The sequence below is a fragment of the Eulemur rufifrons genome, chromosome 7 (assembly GCF_041146395.1).
Source record: "Eulemur rufifrons isolate Redbay chromosome 7, OSU_ERuf_1, whole genome shotgun sequence".
NCBI lineage: Eukaryota > Metazoa > Chordata > Mammalia > Primates > Lemuridae > Eulemur > Eulemur rufifrons.
This window is the reverse complement of record NC_090989.1, coordinates 113,286,379-113,300,527: the sequence shown is the minus strand read 5'-3', so window position 1 is coordinate 113,300,527 and position 14,149 is coordinate 113,286,379.

The following is a 14,149-nucleotide window of genomic DNA, read 5'->3' as shown; positions in this document are numbered from 1 at the left end:
TGACCTTATTACAAATCAGAAAGTGATTAAAATGTACACAACCAAAGCCAAGTTTTTTCTTTTTCATTCATTCAGCAACTATTTATTGAGCATCAACTCTGTGCCAGGCACATTACTAGCTGCTACACACTGTTTGAACATGACATATGGTTAAGTAACTTTAAAATGATTATCAAAAACTTTAATGTAGGTATTTCTTAAGTTGAAATAACATTAATTAGATTTGGATGATGCTTTCATGTTATTTTACTGTTGTGATGGAGATTCTACATGTACCATCTAAAACTAGGTTACTACAAAAAGAGGAGGATGAAATCAATAAAATTAATCCCAGTTTAAAAACTGGAAGGAAAAGGGTAAGAGCTCTGCATTATAAAATAGTTGCATTGTGTTAATTTTTATACATCAATACATTGCATATGCCACCTAGCCCTCAATGAAACATTTAAGTTCTGGAAATTTTACTAAATTGACTTTTTACAACTTTGGGAGATTTTGGAGGGAAATAGGTAAAATTATTTGTCAAACATTCATCTCTTACTCAAACTACACATTTTCAAGAAGGAGCACCTTTTATATTTGATAAGTTTGCATTGTAAACCTTAGAATGCTAGTCACAGAGGGGTTGTCTGTCTATGGTTTAGCAAACATTTATTTTACTTTTTGGAAGAGTGATTGTGACGGCAGAATGGAAAGTGAGAAAACACTGCCAGCAGTGATTGCTACTTGAGGTAGTTTTTTATAACTACCATTTCCCTTCCAGGAGATTATGTGAAATTTCTTTTATGTTTGGAAAAGGTTGAGGAGAAGATAGTAAAAGAATTAGAAATTTAAAATTACAGGGAAAAATATGTATGTGAAAAGCAATAAATATTTTGTTCACTTTGCTATCAAGATGTTCACTATCAGATATTTATTATACAGCAGCAATTTATATTTTTAATCATTGCCCATTAATAGACACAGTAAAATATTTTTGAATCAGACATTTGGGGTTTGTATGTGCATTAAAATTGTCTTTTGTACTGTAAGTTACTGTTAATTTGAATATTTTATCAGAACTGTCTCCCTGTGCCTTTATAATATGAAGTTGTTTCTACAACTTTTAATGATCTTAATAAAGAATACCTTAATCACACTTTTCGGACTATCTCTTAACTTCAACTATCTAGGTTTTTCTTGAGTGGAAAATAAGATTTTCTTTTTTTCCTCTTGCATGCACTTTGTTAGAATTTTTGGGAACTATCTGGTTCAGATGTAAGGTGCATTTCAAGTATGTGTTTTGTTTTTCTGTAGTAGTTAGTGACTATTTAAAACTTCTACTAAAATGGGATTTTTTTTAAAAAAAAAAAACTTCATTATGGAAATTTTCAAATGTATGCAGCAAAATAATGAGCAATGGTATAACTATCATTACACTAACTTCAAAAGTTGGCAACATGTGCCCAAACTTGTTTCATCTATACTCCAACCTACTTGCCCCCAGCTTATTTTGAAGCAAATCTGAGATTTATCATTTGATTCATATGTATACATTAGACATTTTCTCCTCCAACAAAACACAATACTATTTCACATCTAAAAAATTCACAGTAATAACTCAGTATCACCAAAGCAGGAAAGCTCTCAACTACCACTGTGTTGTTTCTCAAAAGTTCTATATCCAATTGCAGGGATTCTGAACCACTGGCTGTACAGATGGAGCAATTTAATGATCGGTAACAATAACTGAAATGGATTGCAATACATTAAATATGTAAATCTATGTATTCAAAATGACACTAAACACAGCAACCAGAAACAGCAAACCAACTACAGTCACCTTTGAAAGGATACTGAGAAATTATTCCCAAAACTGGTAAATTGGGGAAAACCTTTTGTCCTATTTTACCTCAGGATAATCAAATGATAAAGGGAAAATTTTGTAGATTACATAGAATTATTTCAATTAATACAGAAGGAGTGTTAGAATATCATTTTGCAATTCCTGTTAAATTGACAAATCTAAGCAATGATCATCAATGGCTACCGAAGCTATTACTTGAGAAACATGGATGGATTAGGGTGGCAATACCTGAACCCATTGGTCAGTGTTACAGTGATGTACCATTTGATAAGACTCAATGGAAAATACCCAGCACCACCTTGGAAGTGTCTTGCCAATAAGCAAAAACCCTGAATCTGATTAAGCCCCTAGATCTCTCCATTAATGGGAATTGAATAGCACAAAGGAACATGTTACAGGACACTATGAGTGTAGTCAACAAAATTTAGAACATGAGTATTTCTACAGTATAAATAACTTTTTTTTTTTTAACTAGTTACAGGGGAAAAAAATAGGAACCTTTACATTAAAAGATTTGAAAAACACATAAAAGAAATGCCAAGTGTCACCTTTGTATCCTGATTTGAATAAATCAACTTTTTTAAGTGGTTGAAATTTGAACAACTAAAAGTGAATGTCTTGGATAACCTCACCCACTTTAATTTTGTACTATAACATGTAGAAAAACCATAAAGTACCTATTCTTTACTAAACAAACTGTAGTTTACTTATCTATACTGTTAACTATAAGTCTAAGTTTTGGATAATTTAGTGGGGTTCCTTTTTTTTTTTTCTTTTTGAAAGATTATTTGCCCCAATCACAAAAATAGGTAGTGGTAGAGCTGGGGCTCAATTTTCTGATTGATTTTTTTGATTGACTTCGATATTTTTTCTACTACAACAAAAGCTGCAAATTTTAATTATGTTTTTGTGGTCCTTTAATGTGATTTTTAGGTAAATTATTTTCAAATATTGGGGGAAGGTAGAATAAGATAAGGATCAGAAGTTACAGGCAGATTTTGATCTTAGAAAACTAAAGATATTGGTGTACTCTTAGTGAGTTGTCATGAAGTTTTGAGGATGGTTCTTTCCTGACTTCCCTAGCACTATATTTTCTGTTAAAATCACTAGCTGTTAAAACCATAAATAGAAATCTCAAACATTTGATACTTGTTTTCAAGGGAAAGATAATGTTTCTCTGATGTCATTTAATAAAAGGCAATTAAAAAGAGAGGAAAGTTAGACATCTTTGAACTGCTTAAAATAAATACTTAGATGTTTCTGAAAGGGAGAACTTGAATCTCTTTGACCCTTGACAATTATGACTCTAGACAAATTATTTAACATCCATGAGACAGTGTCCACATTTGAAAAACATGGAATTTCCTCTTTGACTGTATTACAAAGTTACTGGACAGATGGGGGTAATAATGTATGGGAAACGCTTTGTAAGCTATGAAGTACTATACAAGAATTTGTAATAACAAATAAACATTGATGGTTTGCCCAGAGAGAAAGAAGGGACTTCATTCAAGGAGTAAATAATTGGCTTCTTGCTAGCTGGCAGGGCACAGCCACCAGTGACTTTTACCTCTTTATAACTTGACTGTAAACTAGTTTTAGCAAGGGAAAAGAGGCATTAAGCAGATATTTTTAGAAAGTTTCCTGTGGTTTAGACAAAATTGTCAAAAGTTACGATTCAGCATGAGGATTTTAAGTTGCCAATTCCCTGCACTTCATAGGATAATCATTTATAATCAGCTGGGAAAAAAAATCAGAAATTTTTTTGGGGAGAACGACTGTTCCGAGACCGTATTCTGTTGTCAAATTCTCATTCTTGAAGTTAACTTTTCCATCTTTTGTTGAAGTATCAAAGGTAAGGAAAAATGTTACCATAGTAACTTAAATCTTAAGTTATTTAATATAACAAGATATAAGCATATACTTATATAAATATATAAATATTACGATCTTAAGCTATTGTTACATGAAACCAGTAGTTATTAATATGACTGAAATCTTAGAGTTCTCAGAAGAGGAAACACAATGGAAGCCAACATGACAAAACATACCATGCTCATTAAAATACACAAGCTCATTAAAAATCAAATAATGTACTGCTGCATCTCTACCCTTATTATTGAAAGGAAGCAGTACCAGTAAAAAACGATAGAGAATCAGATTAAGAGTTTTCCTCCTTGGCTTGGCAGAACATGAGTCTCGGGCAAGGTGTAGTGGAGCGACAGGGGATGGTAGGAGGCAAAAAGAAATCCCTGGGTGGATTCAGACACTTCATTGCCTTTGTTGATGCCTATATTAAGCAAAACTACAAAAGTAAAACAGCCTGGGTCATAGTTTGCCAACCCCCATTCTAAATTATTTTATAGTATTTCTTCATAAAAATATGTCATATAACTTTTTCCCTGATTAATGTCGAACTTTTCACTATTGAACATGCTGTTATGAATATCCTTATACAAATAACCCTGCACATGGATGAGTACTTCTGTAGGAAGTGAAAATGCCAGGTCAAAGGTGTGTAAACTTAAGTATGTAAATTAGCTTCCAAATTTTCCTCCAAAGATCTTTACCAACTTAGACTTCCAAAAGCCGTTTATGAAGGGCTGAGCATGGTGGTTCATGCCTGTAATCCCAGCACTTTGGGAGGCCTAGGTAGGAGGATCACTTGAAGCCAGAGTTCATGATCAGCCTGGGCAACATAGTGAGACCCCCATCTTTACAAAAAAATAAAAAATTTAGCTGAGCACAGTGGTGTGCACCTGTGGTCCTAGCTACTCAGTAGGCTGAGGTGGGAGGATCACTTGAGCCCAGGAGTTTGAGGCTGCAGTGAGCTGCAATTGTGCCACTGCACTCCAGCCTGGGTGACAGAATAGGACCCCATCTCTAATAAAACAAAACAAAACAAAACAACAGTGTATGAGAGTGAACGTCTTACCTCCTGCCAATATTGGCTATTATTTGTCGATTTATTTTGATTTTTACCAATGTTATATGTAAAACACTATTTCCCTTGTTTTTATTTGTAACTGCTTAATAATTAGTTGATGAGGCTTGAGAGAACTAAGAACACCCTTTTACCTTACTGCTTGATTTAGAATAAGAGACAGATACAGGGATTAAGAGGCTGGGGCCTGTCACCTATGCTAGTGATACAGCTGTTGGGCAGCATGGCCTACATCCATAGTAGTTTTCCTACATAACAGTAGTTTTCCTAACGCTATATTCCAGAATTAATCTTCCCCATCTTTGTCACAGACACAGTAGGAAAACCACAGACCTTCTGCCACTGGCAATCTCATGTGGGAAATACACATGAAGAAGCAGAGAATTTGTGATTCATGACAGTCATATCCTAGATGGGAAAAGACAGTTTAGAAAGTGGCTAAACTGCACATGCCGAGTTCCTTTTCCCAAACTCACTATTTAGATGAGTCATTGGTGAAGATTAGGAGTGCTACTCTTAGGAAGTCCTTCCACCTGGCAACTTGAGAAGTAGGAAGTCAGTACTTTCACATAACGCTAGTTCCAGCCTTAGCTCACCATCTTTCTGATGAGCTTGATGGCCATTTAATTTTTTTTTTTTGAACTGCTTGTTTTATCTTTTGCCCACCGTAAAAACAGACACAGTGAGTTCTTGCCACTTAGAATTTTCATTTTATATGTATTAAAAGAGCTTGTTTAGACTTTTTTGTATGTATATTTAAAAGGGAAAATATAAGCAAAAAAATAGTTATTCCCAAAACATTTTATATTCAGAGTTCACCCACTCTTTTTGCCTCGCTTTTCTGTTCAGAGCCCTCATTGTACGTGTTTTCCATGTTACATGTCATCCCTGTGCCATCAAGAACATTGGTGAAGCCGCATTTCTCAGAAGAGTGCTCCAGAATTTTCTTCAACCCATAGCCACCAATTCTGCAAGATTTTATGCCAGTACATTCTTGAACTTAACAGTAGCTGTAACGAGGTTTCAGACAAAAATTACTAGGACCCATATTTTCCTCCTTAAGTGGTTCTTGAATAGTTTGCTTACTGAAGTGTGTATGGGTTGCACCTTTCCAATAGTAACGGAATAACAACCAAATTTGAACGGGTTCAGGCAATGGCACCAGGCCACAACTGCTACCTGACTGACAGCAAACGTAAGACACCATCTGTAAAGCAAGGTAGGTATACTATATTCATTTTACATATAAGGAAACTATGGTCGTAGAGGTTAAGTGACTTGCCTGAGGCCACAGAGCCAGTTAAGCTGCGAAGATATTTGAACGCAGCGGCTTTCACTGTGCCATGATAGCCCTACAAGTTCCATGGATGCATTTTTTTTTTTTTTTTTTTTTTGATCAGCACTCTTTTCTGTCTACAGTTGTCTTAGAAAGAGTGAGTCCCCCTTTTTCCTTCCATGTTTGTATTGGGACTGGCCATCATTCTGTTGTGAGACTGCCCAGAGCTGTGCAACTCCTTTAGTGCGTCTAGTGTCTGGTTAGTAAGGTACAAAACTTCATTCCCCGACTCAGCCTGGCCCTCATGCTGCTGATGCTATTTTGCTTTCTTCTAACCCCCTCAGTCTACTTCCTGCATACTTCAGTGTATGAAGTATGTCTGTTGATCTTGGACCTTCTCTCTCATCAGGCAAACTGCTGCTTCCTGCGTCATAAGGAGGCCCTGCATTTTCACAGGAGAAAATAAAAAGGTGGCACATGGGACTACCTTTCTAAAGTGTGCCTGCCAACAGACCCCACCCCTACCCTCTCAGCAGACCCTCCATTTCCCTTATTTATTTATTTTTATTTTTCATTTTAACGCAATTATATCTTTTAAGAGACATGCCAAGGGATATTCTTCCTTTGGGTTGCAACTATCACTCCAGGGCCTCCGATCTACTACTATTCCTCTTTTTCCTGTTACGCTGAGAGTTACATTTACACAGTGTAAACACCCTATACTTATTTACTGATAAATGATTGTCATAATATTCTACGATACCAAGCTTCCTTACTCTGATTCCTCCTCAAGAATCTGCATTTATTTTCTGTCATCCCACATTTACTCTGTTCTCGCCCCAAGATCATCAGAGGCCCGGAGCACTAGGGTGAGGAGACACAAGGAGCCCGGATTGAATGTGGAGTTTCAGGCATTGAGAAAGCATCTCAGAGGGATGCTAACTCAACACCCAAGCTGAAGTCCTGGGTAATATTCCGAAGAATTAGAAAACCTAGACGTCTGTCTAAGGGATTGGTTTGAAGAAGGATAGTGCCTCTATGTAGTAAAATACTGTGATACTCTCTGTCACCTCAAATGATAATGTAGATATATAATTATTCATTTGAAAATGGAGGTGTATCCAGGTTTTGTGGGGCCTAACGTTTATATAATCTAAACTATATAATCTAATTTATATAATCTAAATTATCTTTAAGAAAAAAGTAGATTCAAGTACTTGAAAGAGGCCTGTGCCACTGTGGGGCTTTGAAGATTAAGCTTCATAAATATATTTCATGAAGAAAGTAGGTTTCGGAACAGCTTTGTTCTTACTTTACAAAAGAAAGAAATGCATACGTAAGTAAAATATATGTATACATTTATATCAGAAAAGCCTAATGAGCTATGCAGAAGACTGTTGGCAAAGGTTTGCTGTTGTATTTTTACTTTTTATTTATTTTCATTTTGCATCTCTACAATGCAGTGATTATATATGTGTATGTATGTGTATATATGTGTATGTATATATGTTTATGTATGTGCACATTTTGAATGTGCTTATCAACCTGAGAACAATGTTTATATACATTTCCTTTAGTTTTTAGTCCTGTAGTTCCCATTCAAAACATTATTTTCCAAAGTGACTTAGATTAGTACCTTTTCTTTAAATGTGAGTTATTTATTAGGAGCTGGCATTCCAGGTATGAGTGAGGAAAAATATGTTAAAGACATAGTAGTGAATTGTTTGTAAAGACAGAAGGCCCAATAATCCCTCCCATCTTGTACACACGTTCCTTTGCAATGTGACTTTTCTCCTTTTCCCATCAAGAGGTAGATTCTGTTTGCCTACCCCTTGAATCTGAAACTGGCTTTGTTACTTGCTTGGGCCAATAGAATGTGGCAGAATGGTGTGACTTCTGGACCTAGGCCTCAAGAGGCCTGGCGGTTTTTGTCTTCTCAGCATGCCACTGCTGTCCACGAAGGAGCCTGAGCATACTGCCTGGAAACACACAGCTCAGCTGACAGTACCCACTGACAGCTATGTCTATGAAGCCATCGTAGACCGTCATGTATCAGTTGAGCCACCTAATGCCTGCAGCTATGTGAATGACTCCGGGCAAAACCAACAGAACTGCCCAACTGAGCCAGCCTAAATTGCTGATCCACTGAGCTATGAGCAAAAAAAAAAAGGTGGTTGACTTATGCTTATATTTTTGTCATTACATTTTGGGGTAGCTTGTTAATTAGCAATATATAAACGATCCTGGCACTGACCCAGCCTGGGCATTTTTTCACATTCAAGAAGGTTCTATAACTTACCCCACCTAAATTTTTAAAGTGTTTCTAATAAGGTTGTATTAGATCAGCCAACTTAAACATGATAAACAATGCTGCTATTTCTATAAACAAATATGAAGTCATGAAATTCTGAAAATTTCACATTGAATGTATTTCAGATATGAATTTCAAGCAAATTCTTATTTGAGAATCTTTTTTATTTTACCCATTTTATTTTGTTAAGACATTTAAATGTCATATGATTTTCATAAAAATTCCTGATACTGGATCTTTAAAATATCAAAGGAGAGCTACAGGTTCCATTGTGTGAGTGAATGGCTAGAGCTCCCAACTCACAGCATTTCCTCCACCATCATGGCCTGTCTGCTGTCTCTTTGGAAATCTAACTTTAATTTCTGGATCCAGCCTTGAAAATGGAAACTTTCTACACTTTATGATTATTCCTATAATTTTTTCCTTTCTCTTCCTCAATTCATATTTGGATTATTGTATATCTTTTCATATGTTGCTGTTACTGTTTTTCTGAGCATCAGCCTGGTCAGCTGGGACCTGCCAGGTCAGGTCGGCCAAGACAATGCTGACATTGTGAGGGAGGCCTCCTCTCCTCTGTAGTCTTGGGGCTTACCTCGTGATATTGAGAGCACATTGTCTAACACAGGGTCTGTCCCTCTCTGTGAAGGACCATCAAAATGTAGGCAATACCTGGATTAAGAACAACACTTAAACACATGGCAAGACAGCCCTAGAAAGAAATGGGTGAGTTATTCTTTAGTGGAGATAATTGAATGATATCAGGGAATTACAGCAGAGACTGTTAAAAACACATAACTAATTCTCTTCTTTTTAAAGAGAGGACCAAAAAGGACGTGAGGAGTTTAGTCCAATAGTTTTTGAAATTATTATAGGCAGAGGAAAACTATGCACAAGCAAAATCTTGTATGGATTCCCAGTAGGGATGGCTGACAAATACAGGCCCACTCTGACTGTTGTGGCAGCCATCACCTTGTGCCAGACCCAAGGAAGACACTTCCTCAGAACCCCAATACTTTGAAAAACACAGGTTAAAAACAATTCATAGAATCTGATTTCTTCATCTGATACACGAGAAAGCAGACCAGGAGTGGGTAAGGTCCATCTACACAGGCGGTTGTGGGGGCACTTGGTACCTAGCCTGGAACCTGGGTATCCTGTTCTTTCACCACACGTCCCACTTCTCATCCAATCTCCTCCCACTCAATGGTATCTCATAATTTAACTTCACATCACCAATATTTGAAGATTTTTTCATTTTACCAATTTTATTTTGTTAAGATTTATTTAAAATGGGGATAATTTTTATGTCCCTCATGGTAAAATGATGGATATTAAAAAGGAGTAGTAAATAAGTTCATGAGAAATACTTAAAACTAAATAAAATCAGACTTAATCTCATTTTAAATGGTAACCACAATAAAAATCTAAGTTAAGGTTATAGAAGCATCTTTAAATTTCTCACTTGATTCTAATTTTCTTCTTGGGATGCATACTTTTCTCAAGTACAGATATTTCAGTGAGAAAATGATTTGTCCACTCTTAACTGAATTCATAAAGCTAAGCTCTGAATTATAAGCAGGCTGTTACCATTCTTGAAAATCTAGATTAATCTTGGCAATCATGGGGAAAATTGTTAAGCTCTCTAGATCTTTAACAATGCTTTTGTTATTCCGACAAGCTGTCCAGGCTGTCAGAAGCCTATCTAGGTAATTTGGTCCCTGAAGAAAAAGTAATTCATGTCATATCTTTGGAAGAAGAAACCCTTTCCTCTGCTTTTAAGTGAACAGTTCAATGATGTAGATCCCACTTGAAATTCCCAGCAATTCTTTCTCCAAATTATTCTTACTAAACTAGCACTGTTTTAGTTAAGAAGTATTTACTTACTGCCTTTTTTGTGCATTCTATGGAAATAAAAAGGGTGATTATAAACACTATAAATTCAAGCCATCAGTTTTTTATTTATCTTTCATGTATGGTTTTAATAAAAATGCTAAATCTAAATTTTGACAACAGCAGCTAAAAGTAATGTTTATATCTGTTTCGTGTTTCCTTTTAAAATACTCTTAAGTCGTATATTAGGAAATGACCCATCAGAAAAGGTTAACTTTTGGGTTTACATCCCCCCTCAGATTATATTTAGTACTACTGGAAAAAGAAAATTTATGCCTACAGATATTTTAACTTTGTTCAAATTTTTTGGCAAGATTTTTCCTGTGTGTGTGATATTTGTTTCCTCTTGGCAAGTTTCTGACAACTTGATGCTTTTAAAAATATATGTCTGTGATATGATCTTCAATACTTGCCTTGCACCATTTTATTTTTTGACACTAAAAAGTTAGCTTGTACCAGGCCTTGAGTTGAACAAAATATATTCTCCCATGTGTTGCCACATTTTGAGAGGCTGCCCTCTCTTTGCAGAGCATTTCTATTTGTGGATGAATGTACCTAGAGTTACATACATGAGATACTGGGAATAGAAGAAGAGTTGTGGCCACAGGAACTCATCCTTCATCTGCTCTCCACCTGTCTTCAGTAAGACCAAGAAGAAATGCTAGACCACTTTTCAGCCTGACTGTTACCAAACAAGAGACTATTGTAAAATCATTCTTAAAAGAGGAAAAAGCCTAATCTGAAAAAGTAAGATGCATTCATTAATTTTTTTTGTCTGTTTACATTGCAAGTCCTCAGGAAAGCAAATTCATTTTTACTACTTCAAGTGATCTGTGCTGTCTCATAAAAGCTAAGCATGAGTCCATTAGTTAACTGTAAATTGCAAGAGCATGTTCCTAATTGTTGAATTCTTTCTGAGAAGTGGGAGAGCATATTCTATTACGGTCCATATGCCTCCTGTGCTTGCACCCTTGCACTGGCGTCAGGTATCAAGTGACTGCCTTTATACGGACTATATTGTCCAATATGGAAGCCATCAGCCACCTGAGGCTAATTAAAATTAACTGAAGTTAACTAAAATTAAAAATTCAGTGCCTCAATTACACTGGCCACATTTTAAGTGCTCAGTAGCCACAAGTGGCTAGTGGCTACTGTATTGCATATTGCAGATATAAAACATATGTCCATGTTATTTTTTCCTGACATGATTGAGTGATTAAGTACAATATATTTTAGGAGAAAGAAATATTTTTACTTTTAAGTATAACTCATTTGGATCTCAGCTTGGACGCTCTGTTTTCTTCTATAACTTGAAAAATACAAAGGACCTGACAGATATGGGGATCTTTACACAAAACATTACTTTAGGTCAGCTAACCTTTCATATGACTTTGCCTTTATTTATTTTTATTTGCTATTAAAAATATCTGTAACATATTTTAATCACATTAGTAAAAGTTTGGAAAAATGCTAGAATCTCTCCATCTCTCCCTTCCTTTTTGAACAGCTGTCTTGTAAATAAATGTACATTCCTGGTCAGCAGTGAGGTTTGTTGAATGAAAGAAAATATTTAGGACATTTCTACGACCTCTAATGAGAAAAATATTTCTATTGTGCACTTTTCTCTGTAAGATGCAAGGGGGTAATCCTTGACACAAATCTCAACTGTAATTTCCATATGTGCTCGATGGCCTTAAAAGAACCTTTTCTAATCTTCTGTTTTGTACAATAATTTAAGTTCCATCTGTACCCACCTTTCAGCTTTCTTATTGCCACTCCAGAGCTGAGTCACCATGAATAATCTCTTCCTCTTTAAGGTTGGGTCAAGCCTGGGGGACAACATAAGAAAACGCCTCATCCTTAAGGCTGAATTAGCTCTTTGGATTTCAGAAGTAGATGTTTTTTGCTGAGAGCTACTGCAATGTCTACTTAAATGTCTTAATCTCACACAATGAGTGTACCAAGGTCGGGACGGCTGCACTGCAAGGCAAAGGATGTGTTTTTGCATCTGTTAAATGTGATTTGGCAGAGAAGATTTAAAAAGTACTGTTCAGCTATAACAAAACTAGTGGTGCCACTTATAACTTTGACTCAAACAGTACAAAAGCAATTTATGTAACCAAAATGTTTGTACCCCCATAATATTCTGAAATAAAAAAGATTAAAAATTAAAAAATTAAAAAAAAAAAACTAGTGGTGCCTAGGAGTAAATATAAGAATATCCATTCTCAGAGCATATTTAAGCATTTTAAGGATGTTTTACCCAAATCTTTAAAAGATTCAGTTTGTCTGCCGGATCATACATAATTCAGAGTATCAAGTTTTAAGATTTAGAACATTTACCAAGTTTTAGAGAAAAGTCTCTGTGATTTGGATGCCAGGATATTTATGATTGAGCTCTCTTTTACCGTTAATGAGCTGAGTAATCTTGCGGAAATCACTCCATTTCTTTAATTTTTCAACTTAAAAGGAAGTAGGATTAAATTATTCCTAAGGACATTTTTGGCTGCAGTTTTCTATCATTTCAAGCTGATATAAGTCTATTGTGGTCTCCAAAATATAGTTAAATATCATTTTTTAAGAATTTTGTTAATTCTCCAAAAATCTGTTTTAAAATAACAGCTATCTTATTGGATAAGTCATATGGAAGAAATCACTGAAAAATTGTAAAATATTTAAAAATATTCTTTCAGTAAATATCTGTGCCTTTAAGGAACTTGCAGTCTATGAGGGCGATGAGAAGTGAACACTCCCACTCATAACTATAGCGTGAGACAAGATGACCTGTATTAAAGGCTTGCTGGAGGATTCGATGTGTTTGGTAAGCTGTAATGGGTCATAGCAGATTTTGTGAGAAATGTATTGGTACAAAAAGTAAGACCAACGGATAGAGTCCTTAGACCTGTTCTTCCATAATTTATTATAAGTGATTTTAGTACATAAATGAAATATATTTGCTTTCATAGATGCATGTGTGTTTGTGTGTGTGTGTGTTCAATTTGTTGAGGTGGGGTGTGGCATTGTGGAGACGAGTGTGAAGGATAATCTTGTTGCAAAATAAGCGCTATCTTTAGACTTCAGTAAAACTTATTTATTTATTTATAGGAGGTGTTTATAAAGTTTCATAAAATCGTATTTCCTTGGCATCTTCTACTAAGTCTTTAAATAACTATGTGTTCTATTAGATCTTAAACTCTTGAAGGTTTCTGTCATATTTCTCTTAAATATTTGTAAAACAAAAATCATTTGAAACAGGGCATAAATGTTTCTCTGTGGAAAAGGTGCATTGAATGTGACTATACCCCTTTTTAAATCTATTTTTCTCCATGGCACTTTTTTTAATCTGATGTACTGTATTTTAGTTGTTTATTTGTTTGTTGCCACTTCTCCCTTCCTCTTGTTGGTATGTAACCTCCGTGAAGGCAGGGTTTTTCATTCATTTTGATCACTGTTTTAACCCTATCTATAGTATTGCTCAGCAAAGACACTCAACTAAAATTGTTGAATGAATGAATGAGAGTACATTCTAGAATTTTAAGAGACTGTGACTTACTATTTTGTATTTAAAAGCAAGCCCCAAACACAAAATAGCTCTTATTGTCTAGAAGTAACCAGAAGGTTCAAACCAAGAAATTTTTACATAATTTTACTTTTATGATAGAGACTCAAATGTATTAAGAATCTGGAAGGTAAGACAGGATAATCATTATTACATAATATAAAATTTTATTTAATTTCAAATAAAAAATATTATTTTTAGGAAGCATTATAATATGCTCTCTAGGGAATACAAAAAATAGTTTAGGATGCATAAACCCATACTTCAAAAACTTCATCATCCTATGAAATGCTGTTCTGAAGAGAGTTTAAGATCTTGAAATG